Consider the following 13,246-nt stretch of genomic DNA (forward strand, 5'->3'; position numbering starts at 1 on the left):
AGTGACTTAGCAATAAAGCACAATGCTTCATTTGCTTTAAAAGATTACAGATTTCAGGATGAGATTTTCACTCAGCAGCGGAGTGTGCGCCGATACGAAACTTCCTGGCAGATTAAAACTGTGTGCCGGACCGAGACTCGAACTCGGAAACTTTGCCTTTCGCGGGCAAGTGCTCTACCAGCTACAGGAGTAAAGCTGTGAGAACGGGGTGTAAGTCGTGCATGGGTTGCTCAGATGCCCGCGAAAGGCAAAGGTCCCGAGCTCGAGTCTCGGTCCGGCACACAGTTTTAGAAGTTTCAGGTTAAAGATTTGTCTGCCATTTCTATGACATAATAAAAGAGGTGGGAAACTATGGCAACAGTAATAAATGGAAAACATAACAACTCATTCATAGTATACAGTAGTGCTGGTGCTGCCTATGTCCACATAATATGCCTTTATCTGCTTGTAGTCCTTGAAAACGGACAAATTAACACTAAAAATAGAGCTTCTCAAACTCACTGTTCACCCTTTAGCACTGGCTATTAGTAATGCCCAAATACTGATATGGTCCCCGATTACGACATTATTTTTGAACACGGTTTACAAAAATTAGAATCAGCAGGAGAATACTGGTTTTTTTTTTTTTTTTTTTTTTTTTTTTTTTTTTTTTTTTTTTTTTTTTGTAGTATTCATCCACTTACCACTTTCCGAGAATAGCAGCAAACGGTGGACGACTAATTTTTCTTTATTTGCGTATTTAATTTGATATTTTCGTTCTGTGTATCTTGAAAGTGATCGGATCAAATTTTTTTCAATCTTTGTTCGATTTCTATGTTTATTATAGGAGATAATATTAGTAAAAAAACCGAAAATCGGTTATTTCAGCGGTTCTAGGCGCTTCAGTCTGGAACCGCGCGACCGCTACGTCGCAGGTTCGAATCCTGCCTCGGGCATGGATGTGTGTGATGTCCTTAGGTTGGGTTTAAGTAGTTCGAAGTTCTAGGGGACTGATGACCTAAGATGTTAAGTCCCATAGTGCTCACAGCCATTTCAACTTTTTTTTTTGGTTATTTCGTTATTTTGAGCGGTTTTGAGTCAGGTTAAACTGGCCTGGGAAGAGAAACAACATGAGCGAAAAGCCGTTGTTTCATCCATAACCGCCATCCCTACTGCGAAATCCAAATTCGCAAGAACAATAACCACGACTGAAGATCAGAGAGACTGGAGGCGGAAGAGATGGAAAAGAAGAGGGGGGGGGGGGGGAGGAAAAGTACATGGACAGCGAGAGGGGCAGGTAGAGGTAGGCAGAAAGAGGGGGAAAGGAGGTCAGGGTGCATATCTATTCCCCCCACACAAAGCATAATAATACACCGAAGCGCCAAAGAAACTGGTATACGCGTGCGTATTCAAATACACGCAGGATACGGCGCTGCGGTCGACAAAGCCTATATAAGACAAAACTTGTCTGGTGGAGTTGTTAGACCGGTTACTGCTGCTAGAATGGCAGGTTATCAAGATTTAAGTGAGTTTGAACGTGGTGTTACAGTCGGCGTACGAGCGATGGGACACAGCATCTCCGAGATAACGAGGAAGTGGGGATTTTCCCGCACGACCATTTCCCGAGTGTACCGTGAATGTCAGGAATCCGGTAAAACATAAATCTCCGACATCGCTGCCGTCGGTAAAAGGTTCGGCAAGAAGGGGATCAACGAAGACTGAAGAGAATCATTCATCGTGACAGAAGTGCAGCCCTTTCGCAGACTGCTGCATATTTCAACGCTGGGCCATCAGCAAGTGTCAGCGTGCGAACCATTCAACGAAACATCATCGATATGGGTTTTCGGAGGCGAAGGCCCACTCGTGCACCCTGGATGACTGCGCGAAACAAAGCTTTACACCTCGCCTGGGGCCCGTCAACGGCGACATTGGACTGTTGATGACTGGAAACGTGTTGCCCGGTCGGACGAGTCTCGTTTCAGATTGTATCGAGCCGATGGACGTGTAGGGGTATGGAGACAACCTCATGAATGCATGTCAGCTGGGGACTGTTCAAGCTGGTGGAGGCTCTGTAATGGTGCGGGGCGTGTGCAGTTGGAGTGATATGGGACCCCTGATACGGCTAGATACGACTCTGACAGGTGACACGTCCGTAAGCATCCTGCCTGATCACCTGCACCCATTTGTGTCCATTGCGCATTCCAACGGACTTGCGAAACTAACAGCAGGACAATGCGACACCCCACACGTCCAGAATTGCTACAGAGCAGTTCCAGGAACACTCTTCTGAGTTTAGACACTTCCTCTGGCCACTAGATGCCACAGACATGAACATTATTGAGCATATCTGGAATGCCTTGCAACGTGCTGTTCAGAAGAGACCTCCACGCCGTCGTGCTATTACGGATTTATGGACAGCCCTACAGCATTCATGGTGTCAGTTCCCTCCAGCACTACTTCAGACATTAGTCGGGTCCATGCCACGTCGTGTTGCGGCACTTCTGCGTGCTCGCGGGGGCCCTACGTGATATGAGACAGGTGTACCAGTTTCTTTGGCTCTTCAGTGTACGTTTTATACGTATTGTTGAGGAGCCGGCAGGAACCTAAATCCTTCCTGATTCCTGCTAAACCGATGTTTTGTCTTCTACTCCTTTGGGAGTGATGAACTATATGACTCGCTGTGCGTCAAAGACACGAATTTACTGAGGAACTCAAATTCTGTCACTGGTAAAAGGAAACAACTGTCGCACAATATTTCAGTTTGTTTCGCTTTTACCTGGCTGCGGTAGTCATGACAGTGATGGGAATTACGATGAAATTAAGTATACTGTGCTACTACACTACTGGCCATTGAAATTGCTACGCCAAGAAGAAATGCAGGTGATAAACGGGTATTCATTGGACAAATATATTATACTAGAACTGACACGTGATTACATTTTCACGCAATTTGGGTGCATAGATCCTGAGAAATCACTACCCACAACAACCACCTCTGGCCATAATAACGGCCTTGATATGCCTGGGCATTGAGTCAAACAGAGCTCGGATGGCGTGTACAGGTACAGCTGCCCGTGCAGCTTCAACACGATACCACAGTTTATCAAGAGTAGTGACTGGCGTATTTTGACGAGCCAGTTGCTCGGCCACCATTGACCACACGTTTTCAGTTGGTGAGAGATCTGGAGAATGTGCTGGCCAGGGCAGCAGTCGAACATTTCCTGTATCCAGAAAGGCCCGTACAGGACTTGCAACATGCGGTCGTGCATTATCCTGCTGAAATGTGGGGTTTCGCAGGGATCGAATAAAGGGTAGAGCCGCGGGTCGTAACACATCTGAAATGTAACGTCCGCTGTTCAAAGTGCCGTCAATCTGAACAAGAGGTGACTGAGACGTGTAACCGATGGCACCCCATACCATCACGCCGGGTGATACACCAGTATGGCGATGACGAATACACGCTTCCAATGTGCGTTCACCGCGATGTCGCCAAACACGGATGCGACCATCGTGATGCTGTAAACAGAACCTGGATTCATCCGAAAAAATGACGTTTTGGCATTCGTGCACCCAGGTTCATCGTCGAGTACACCACCGCAGGCTCCCCTGTCTGTGATGCAGCGTCAAGGGTAACCGCAGCCACGGTCTCCGGGCTGATAGTCCTTGCTGCTGCAAACGTCGTCGAACTGTTCGTGCAGATGGTTGTTGTCTTGCAAATGTCCCCATCTGTTGACTCAGGGATCGAGACGTGGCTGCACGATCCGTTACAGCCGTGCGGATAACATGCCTGTCATCTCGACTGCTAGTGATACGAGGCCGTTGGGATCCAGCACGGCGTTCCGTATTACCCTCCTGAACCCAACGATTCCATGTTCTGCTGACAGTCATCGGATCTCGACCAACGCGAGCACCAACGACGCGATATGGTAAACTGCAATCGGGATAGGCTGCAATCCGACCTTTGTCAAAGTCGTAAACGTGATGGTACGCATTTCTCCTCCTTACACGAGGCATCACAACAACGTTTCACCAGGCAACGCCGGTCAACTGCTGTTTGTGTATGAGAAATCGGTTGCAAAGTTTCCTCATGTCAGCACGTTGTAGGTGTCGCCACCGGCGCCAACCTTGTGTGAATGCTCTGAAAAGCTAATCATTTGCATATCACAGCATCTTGTTCCTGTCGGTTAAATTTCGCGTCTGTAGCACATCTTCGTGGTGTAGCAATTTTAATGGCCAGTAGTGTACTATTACTACTACTACATCCGCGCTGGGTAGCCACGTGGTCTAGGCGTTTTGACACGGTTCGCGCGGCTCCCCCCGTTGGAGTTGAGTCCATCTTGGGGCATGGGCTTGTGTGTCGTCCTTAGCGTAACTTGGTTTAAGTTAGATTAAGTAGTGTGTAAGCTTAGGGACCGATGACCTCCGCAGTTTGGTCCCATAAGATCTTAGCACAAATTTCCGCTTTTCAAATACTACTACATATGTAATACTGGCACAGCAAGTCGTTCAGTTGTGAAAATCAGTGCTTCATTTCAGCTGTAAATGAGGAAAACTGTAAACGTCGTGCACAATGCGCAATGACAGAAACTGTGCTCTGTACCCACAGTCACGTGACTGACGAAACTTTACGGACTGCTCTGTCCTTTTCGAATTTATTGATGTGAATATCGGTGACTGGACATCAGTTTCTTAAAGCACTGTGAACGCAGTCCCGGAAAAAAATTGCTTTGAAGATTGACATTAATTGTGTTTAATTAGGGAATTCCTTGGTAGCTCAACGTGTTTGCGGTTTGTGGCGAAGTCTATAATTTACCGAGGACTCAGGCTTTACTTTTGTGGCTTAAGTATTGATATAACAAAACCGTAGAGCAGGGCTTCCCAAACAGTGTTGCACGAAACACTGGTTTCCGCGGGAAATGGATAAGTCGTCCTCGAAACACTATTAACAACATGGCATTTCTTTTCGACATTTTTCCTGGTTTTGCTATTATATGTGTTATTATGATTTCTTTGCTATGACTTAAGATTTAAAATGGAAATAATCACTTAATAAATCAAGTTTTTCTCAGTTTAAAAAAAATTATTAGCCTTCAAAATAAACAAGTTATTCCGTCAAAGTAACAGGATGCTCAAAGTGTTCCGTCAGAGGGAAAGTTTGGGAACACCTGCCGTAGAGGAAGGTTTCAATTTCTAAGGATCCTTTAAAGAAATGTTTTAGTTCAGAGAGGTACGAAGATTTCAAGAGAAAACTTTCCTTTCAGCAATGTAGGCAGCATTGGAGACGCTAATGATAGTTCAACAATAAGGTCAAACAGCCAGCACCGACGAAGGCGAATGATCGCGAGCGCAAGGTTGGGGCTACAAGGGGAAAGTGGAAGGAAAAAAAGCTGTAGTTATGAAAGAAAAGTGGCTAGGATATGCCACTCTCACTAATGTCGTCCAGCTTTTTTTTTAAAAAAAGAAATAAAAGCTTGCTCGTCTTCTTCTGCCAATCCAGGATTAGGTCTTATGGCCCCTTCCGGTCTGACCAATATATAAATAAAATAAAATAAAAATAAAAACCAAAATTAAAAAATCGGAAAATATTACAAAAATGCGCGCAGCGTAACCGGATTTTAGTCATAAAATTTCTGTTTCGAATCTCGTTAGTAGTATACTTCCTTAAATCTTACTTTTCATTTTCATATTTATTTACAAATGGAATTGTCTGTCAACAAACGTTGAAACATAATTTTAAACAAAGATAAAATGCTCTGTTTTTAATTACTCGTTGTAGGAAAATAAAGTTTGTTGCGGACATTTGATGTGGGTTCTTGCGAAATGAAAAGTATTATATACGTTAGTAATATCATTCAGCCTCGGAAAATAACAATAACAATTTGTTTCACGATTTTGTTCCAAATTTTAATCTATTGTGAATAATGGAATTTTTATGAGAATAGTATTAAAAATTATGATCTCATATTTTTAATTAACGTTTCCATTTGTTAATAGATATGAAATTTAAAAAAGGTATCCTGGTAGCCAGATTCGAACACCTGCGACTTTTATAATCACACTTCAATTACGCTAGACGCTGAGCTACATATTATTTCGTAAGTAATCTATAATTCTTTTGTACTTAACAGTGTTCGGAGATGTTCCTGAACCTTAAAGGCAAAGCTTTTTTTTGATGTGTGCCGTACTGGTTTAGAAAATTGACGCCCATCCTACAAATACAAAGCAAATCGGAGAGAGTCATCGCATAAGGCAGGGGCGGGCAAACGTTGCACGCGGCTCATGAGCGCACAGCGCTGCACGTGTGCTGCTCGCGTGCAGTCGTCGAATGGGGCAGTAGGCGACAGCCGGCAGGTTGCGGCAGTGTAGTACCAGTTACGTTGTGCAAGACGCGACAGCTGGCTGCGACTGCGACGCCGCCCCCTCCCCACCTGTCCTCTTTTCCCACCATGGCAGACGGCGACACGGCCGCAACACGACTGGAGTCGCCGCTGTTTCCCAAGCTCCGGTCGGCGGCGGCGGATTCAAATACATAAGAAAAATAAGAATTCCGATTTTCTTGCTGTAAAAAATACTGTATGTTAATGCAACAAAGTTACATCGGCTCCCAGAGATAGTTTTTCGATACAGACTCTCCTTTTACTTTAAAAAATTGAAAAGTGTCTCTTCCGATTTTGCGTGTTTTTTTCGCTGTATATTACTTCTCTATCAATTGTGAGGAAAGTAAAAGGCACAAAAAATTGATGTTTGCGTATCTTACAGTTTCACATCACAGCTTGATAATGAGGTGTCTATTTTTCCGATATTCGTCGCAGTTATTCCGATACTTAATTTACAAGTAACCTACTGCATAAAATTTGAATTGTGTACAGTGAAAAATGTGGTCGCTGGCTACTTTACGTATGGTTCACGTTAGGTCATACATCGTTGCCGATGAAAAGAAGCTAACATGTCGAAATTATTTTTAAAGTTGAGATCAGAATGATATCGATCTCCGTTTCCGAGATTTGGGCTCATATATCTCCGGCAGCGTCGCGACTAGCCGCCAGTTCTGTCGACGCGCAACGAGAATCGTGTGGTCATCACACGATAGAGAATGCATTTGTTTTCTTTCGCTGACACATTTGGACCTAATGAAACCATTTTATGTCATATATTTCTCCGGTATGAGTTACTAATATTTCTCCATATGCTCTTGACAATTTCATTTAAAATGCCACGAAATGTAGGTTTCTTAAAGCCAAATGATCAAGCAGAACCCATTTTCTTGGTTTTGCTAAGGCATCTGAACCTGTTCCAAGCTTTCTTTCTCGTTTATTTCTCTGATACGAGTCCCGAATATTCCTCCATCTCTTTTTGTACGTTTCACCTAAAAATCTGGTGGTGGTTTTTCACAACTAGAAGGTATCATCAAGACACCAATCTAGCGTTTACTTTCAAAGTGAAGGTATTGTAAAACGTAACTTTCTCGTTGTTCTTTAGATTGTTCATTTTATAATGTACTTGCCGTTTTCAATTTTTATCGTCACAAAAAAGAGTAATGCGAAAATTGACCTTCAAGTTCATTTTCATCAGTCTAATTCTACATCTGCATGGATTATACTGATTTTCATAACAGGCCTGAAAAATTTGCATTAATGGGAAAATATTATATATTTCACTCACCTGCCAGTTTCAACTGTGCACCAATTTCTTCCCAAATTCTGTCTCTGAACATAGTGTCTCTATATTTAGGGTTTTTCAAATCGTAAAGGCAAGGATGTTGCGAGACCAGCTCACAGAGCATCACATCCTGTGAGTGGCTCATTTCAGTTTTCCTTGACTGGCTCGACATCTTTCTGGCAGCCGTACGTCTTTGTGTCGTGCGACTTCCGTCGCAACACTGCTCACTGGTGCAGTGCTGCGGCAGCTGCCGCAACAGTCGCGCGTCGCATCCCAAACTCGCCGCGGACGTTGAAGCGAAGCGACCACTGCGTAGTGAGCGTTGCAGTTCTAGAACCGTAAAATGCAGAGTGAATCAAGGAAACGGAGACGCGGAGATTTGATATCTTTTAAAAAGTAATGGGAGAATCATTTTTTCTTTGCGCAAAAACGTGAAAATTCGAAATGTATATTGACAGTATTCTCGCTGGTCAGCGGAAGTTTAATATTGAACGCCAATATAATAAATTTCAATATGTTCCCGTACTTAGTGCAATAAAAGAGGAATTTCTCAAGCGATTTGGGGATATATCATACTTATCCCAAGGTTCTCGACACAACTTGCTGTTTCTGTAGATGATATTCATCCCAGTTTGCAAATGGAATTAATAGATCTGCACTGTAGATTCTACAGCATAATTCTCGTCTGAGAGAGAAGTTCCTTTTGGCAAGACGTGTAACAGATTTTTATCACGACTTTCCACAGCAAGAGGCTCCTCGTCTCCGTCGTGAAGCAGCGAAGATAATGTCAATGTTTGGCTCGACATACGTTTGTGAGAGATTTTTTCTGTTATGAAAATTAATAAGTCTCGGTTAAGAGCAAACATCAGTAATGAAAATTTACGTAACTATTTGCATTTGTTTGTATGTAGAAATTTTGTTCCAGACATTAAACGTATTGTAAACTCCACCTGTGATAATTAAATAAAACGTATCGTAGGTAATAGGTACTCTTTCAAACCATGATTTCTTTCAAGCAGCCGGCCGCGGTGGCCGAGCGGTTCTAGGCGCTACAGTCTGGAACCGCGTGACTGCGACGGTCGCAGGTTCGAGTCCCGCCACGGGTATGGATGTGTGTGACGTCCTTAGGTTAGTTAGCTTTAAGTAGCTCTAAGTTCTAGGCGACTGATGACCTCAGAAGTTAAGTCGCATAGTGCTCAGAGCCATTTGAACCATTTATTTCAAGCACTCCAACTAACCTTATTCCTTCATTCAATAAAGCAGGCCAGGAAACAAAACGCATTACAGAGGAAGAAGCGGAGAGACGGTATGGTGGGGAGTGGAGAGAAGCGGGTGGCCAGCTTGCCCCTGTGTGCACGCAGAACACCTGTTAACTGCACACGTGCAAGTGCATCGCATACGTGCAGGATTCCTGCCCGCCCCTGGCGTAAGGTCTCCATGTGATTCAAACCTCTGCACGGTAAAGACAGGGTGTCTGCGATCTACAGGGTGTTCAAAATAAAAAAAACTGGCCTGCAAAATACAGGGTCCTACTATAAAACCTCCCCCATTTGACGTAGCAGGCGTGCGAGTTGTAGTGAGCATACTTATGTGGGGTGTGTTTTGTTTGAAAGCGGTGTCCGCGCCATTTTCAGTGAGCGCCATAGCGTGCATTGGTGAGCATCGTGTGTTTGTTGCGGAGGAGTTTATTCGTAACGGTGGTTCTCTGATTAGTACTCAGCGAGCGTTTCGGAGACGATTCGAACTTGGTCGACACGATGGTGTCCCGGATAGAAGAACTATTCAACTGTGGGTGTCAGACTGTAGAAAGACAGGTTCAGCACTGAAAAGATAACCTACCGCCGGAAAATGTGTCGCGTGAGAGAGTGTCTGTGCAAGAATCAACCAGTGCAGTTGCCCTGGTATTAGCTGTAGGAGTGTAAGAAGAATTCTTCACAGAGAACTTCATATGCGCCGGCCGTTGTGGCCGAGCGGTTCTAGGCGTGTCAGTCCGGAACCGCGCTGCTGCTACGGTTGCAGGTTCGAATCCTGCCACGGAAATAGATGTGTGTGCTGTCCTTAGGTCATTTAGGTTTAAGTAGTCCTAAGTCTAGGGGACTGATGACCTCAGATGTTAAGTCCCATAGTGCTCAGAGCCATTTGAACTTTATATGCACCCCTTCAAAATGATAGCTTCTCAGGAATTAACTGTGAGAGATTTTGAAACTCGCAGAGCTGAGTGTGAGGAAATTCTTCAAAACATTCCATCTGGCGCTTTGTTTATTTCTTCGGATGAGGCCCACTTCCACTTATCAGGAACTGTAAACAAACCGAATTTCCGCTACTGGGCTGCAGAATACCCTCGTGAAGTTCATCAGCGACCATTAGACAGCCCTCGTGTTGCCAGTTTGCTGAATGTTTTGTGTGGGGACCGTGTTTTGCCGGCCGCTGTGGACGAGCGGTTCTAGGCGCTTCAGTCCGGAACTGCGCTGCTGCTATGGTCGCGGGTTCGGATCCTGTCTAAGGCATGGATGTGTGTGATGTCCTTAGACTAGGTTAGGTTTAAGTAGTCCTCGATGGTGAGTGTTCATCGGAGGTGAGGGTATCATCTGGAGTGCCCCAGGGAAGTGTGGTAGGTCCGCTGTTGTTTTCTACCTACATAAATGATCTTTTGGATAGGGTGGATAGCAATGTGCGGCTGTTTGCTGATGATGCTGTGGTGTACGGGAAGGTGTCGTTGAGTGACTGTAGGAGGATACAAAATGACTTGGACAGGATTTGTGATTGGTGTAAAGAATGGCAGCTAACTCTAAATATAGATAAATGTAAATTAATGCAGATGAATACGAAAAAGAATCCCGTAATGTTTGAATACTCCATTAGTAGTGTATCACTCGACACAGTCACGTCGATTAAATATTTAGGCGTAACATTGCAGAGCGATATGAAGTGGGACAAGCATGTAATGGAAGTTGTGGGGAAGGCAGATAGTCGTCTTCAGTTCATCGGTAGAATTTTGGGAAGATGTGGTTCATCTGTAAAGGAGACCGCTTATAAAACACTAATACAACCTATTCTTGAGTACTGCTCGAGCGTTTAGGATCCCTATCAGGTCGGATTGAGGGAGGAAATACAAGCAATTCAGAGGCGGGTTGCTAGATTTGTCACTGGTAGGTTTGATCATCACGCGAGTGTTACAGAAATGCTTCAGGAACTCGGATGGGAGTCTCTAGAGGAAAGGAGGCGTTCTTTTCGTGAATCGCTGCTGAGGAAATTTAGAGAACCAGCAGTTGAGGCTGAGTGCAGTACAATTTTACTGCCGCCAACTTATATTTCACGGAAAGACTACAAAGATAAGGGAGATGAGGGCTCGTACAGAGGCATATAGGCGGTCATTTTTCCCTCGTTCTGTTTTGGAGTGGAACAGGGAGAGAAGATGCTAGTTGTGGTACGAGGTACCCTCCACCACGCACCGTATGGTGGATTGCAGAGTATGTACGTAGATGTAGGTCTGATGACCTCAGATGTTAAGTCCTATAGTGCTCAGAGCCATTTGAACCATTTTGAACATTTACTGTGAATGTATTGTAGAACTGTATGTACGCTGTACAACTTCCGTAACAATAAGATTTGTTTTTTCCGATTTGTCATGAATTCACGTGTGCTGTGCTATTAATAAAAGCAGATTATCTGACACATTGATACAGTTTCAGTTAACGTTATTACCATCATTTTTCCAAAATTAAACTCTCTACAACGTCCGTTGAAAACTTTGTGCAGTTGTCTGGAATTTAAAAAACAAATTCGGCCAAGTAGTTAATAAATTAAAACTTTTATTAAATTACGCCATTGCTTCTCTGGATGTTCTGGAAAACTACTGCAGATACACGTCTGGGACATGTTTTATTAGATTCACCAGACCAATAACAACGAAATAAATGGAAATTGTGCTTTACTTCAACCTAGTACAGCTTTCTGATAGCTTCACATTAGTGAAGTTGCTAAATTTCAGGCAAAATCTTTTCTTAAGTGTAACTCCGTGACTAAAACATTTGCAGACCTATGTTTATCTGAACTTTTTTCTTTAGTTTTACTTGTAGAATAATATATTAGAATATTTGCATATATTCGTGAATTACCCTACGTATACATACATCTTTTTAGTAGTTAGTACTTTTTACATTTTACACACATCATTTTACATATACACATAAATACATAAACCTCTTACTAATCAGAAGATCTCAGTAATAGTCATTGAATAGTTTACATTCAAGAATTAATTATACAGTTTTATGCATTTGGTGAATGATAGTTACACTACTTCATTGTTTATTTCATTCAAGAGTTAATTATATAGTTTCACATATTTAGTTAATGATAGTTACATTATTTCATTGTTTATACATTCTTTTCAAATTACTTCCAAGATATTCTTCAATTCAGAAGTATGCTTTATTTTTAAACCCTGTGTCTAATACCTCCTTAAATTTAATGAGGGTGAGGTTTTTGACTGATTGTGGCAGTTTATTATATAACTTTAGACTTAGGTGTCTGTGACTGTAGTGTGTCAGTGACAGCCTAGAATATGGTATATCAAGCATGCAGTTGTTTCTAGTGCTGTGCAAATCTAAATTCATTCTCTGTGTAAATTGTTGTATATTTTCTTGTATGTGTATTAAGCAGTTATACATATAGAGACTTCGGAGGATCATTATGTTTAATAGGATGTAGTGTTTCTTACAGGTTTCGTTTGGACCCAATCCTTGTATATGTCTAATTGCTTTTTTTGTCATTTGAATACACAGTTTGTGCCTGTTGAATTATGGACAATATAGTTACTGTTAGTTCCGCAGTGCAGACAACCACTCTAAAGACCTGATAGAAGTTAGTTAGTTGCATTTACAAGGATCATTTTGCACTGTAAATCGTAATGAGGAGAAACGAGTCATTTTACATTGACATCGCAAGTTAATTTGTACATATGGTTACATTCTGAACATTTCGAGTGTCTTTCTTCCTTTTATTTTATTTTATTTTTAAAAATGTTGAAAGATATACAGACATGAGTTAGTAATTCCTTCCCACTAAATTTTACACACTACAGTAATAGGAATTCTTCTGCGGAGTAGAAGCAGTTGTCAAGAAAAACACTTTCTCAATGTTGCCTGGCATGAGCGTGTTGACAGCCCAACAGCCAATTTTAGCTGACTTGCCTTTCAGGTTTTGGAATATTTCTCGGATTCTTTTTCAGAGAGTTTCAGCCTCAAATCAACCACCATTATCACTGTACACATATTTTGAAGTGCTTTTGGTTGCCATTTAAAAAGTTGTTGTTGTTGTGGTCTTCAGTCCTGAGACTGGTTTGATGCAGCTTTCCATGCTACTCTGTCGTGTGCAAGCTTCTTCGTCTCCCAGTACTTACTGCAACCTACATCCTTCTGAATCTGCTTAGTGTATTCATCTCTCGGTCTCCCTCTACGATTTTTACCCTCCACGCTGCCCTCCAGTACTAAACTTGTGATCCCTTGATGCCTCAAAATATGTCCTACTAACCAGTCCCTTCTTCTAGTCAAGTTGTGCCACAAATTTCTCTTCCCTCCAATTCTATTCAATACCTCCTCATTAG

At 42.8% G+C, this 13,246-nt stretch overlaps 1 protein-coding gene across 1 annotated transcript in view; it reads left to right on the forward strand.

The window, feature by feature from the left end:
• Positions 1–13,246, forward strand: part of LOC126426710 (alpha-mannosidase 2) — an 813,563-nt gene that overhangs the window by 795,053 nt on the left and 5,264 nt on the right. The gene's annotated exons all lie outside the window — the stretch shown is intronic.

The sequence above is a fragment of the Schistocerca serialis genome, chromosome 11 (assembly GCF_023864345.2).
Source record: "Schistocerca serialis cubense isolate TAMUIC-IGC-003099 chromosome 11, iqSchSeri2.2, whole genome shotgun sequence".
Taxonomy (NCBI): Eukaryota; Metazoa; Arthropoda; class Insecta; order Orthoptera; family Acrididae; genus Schistocerca; species Schistocerca serialis.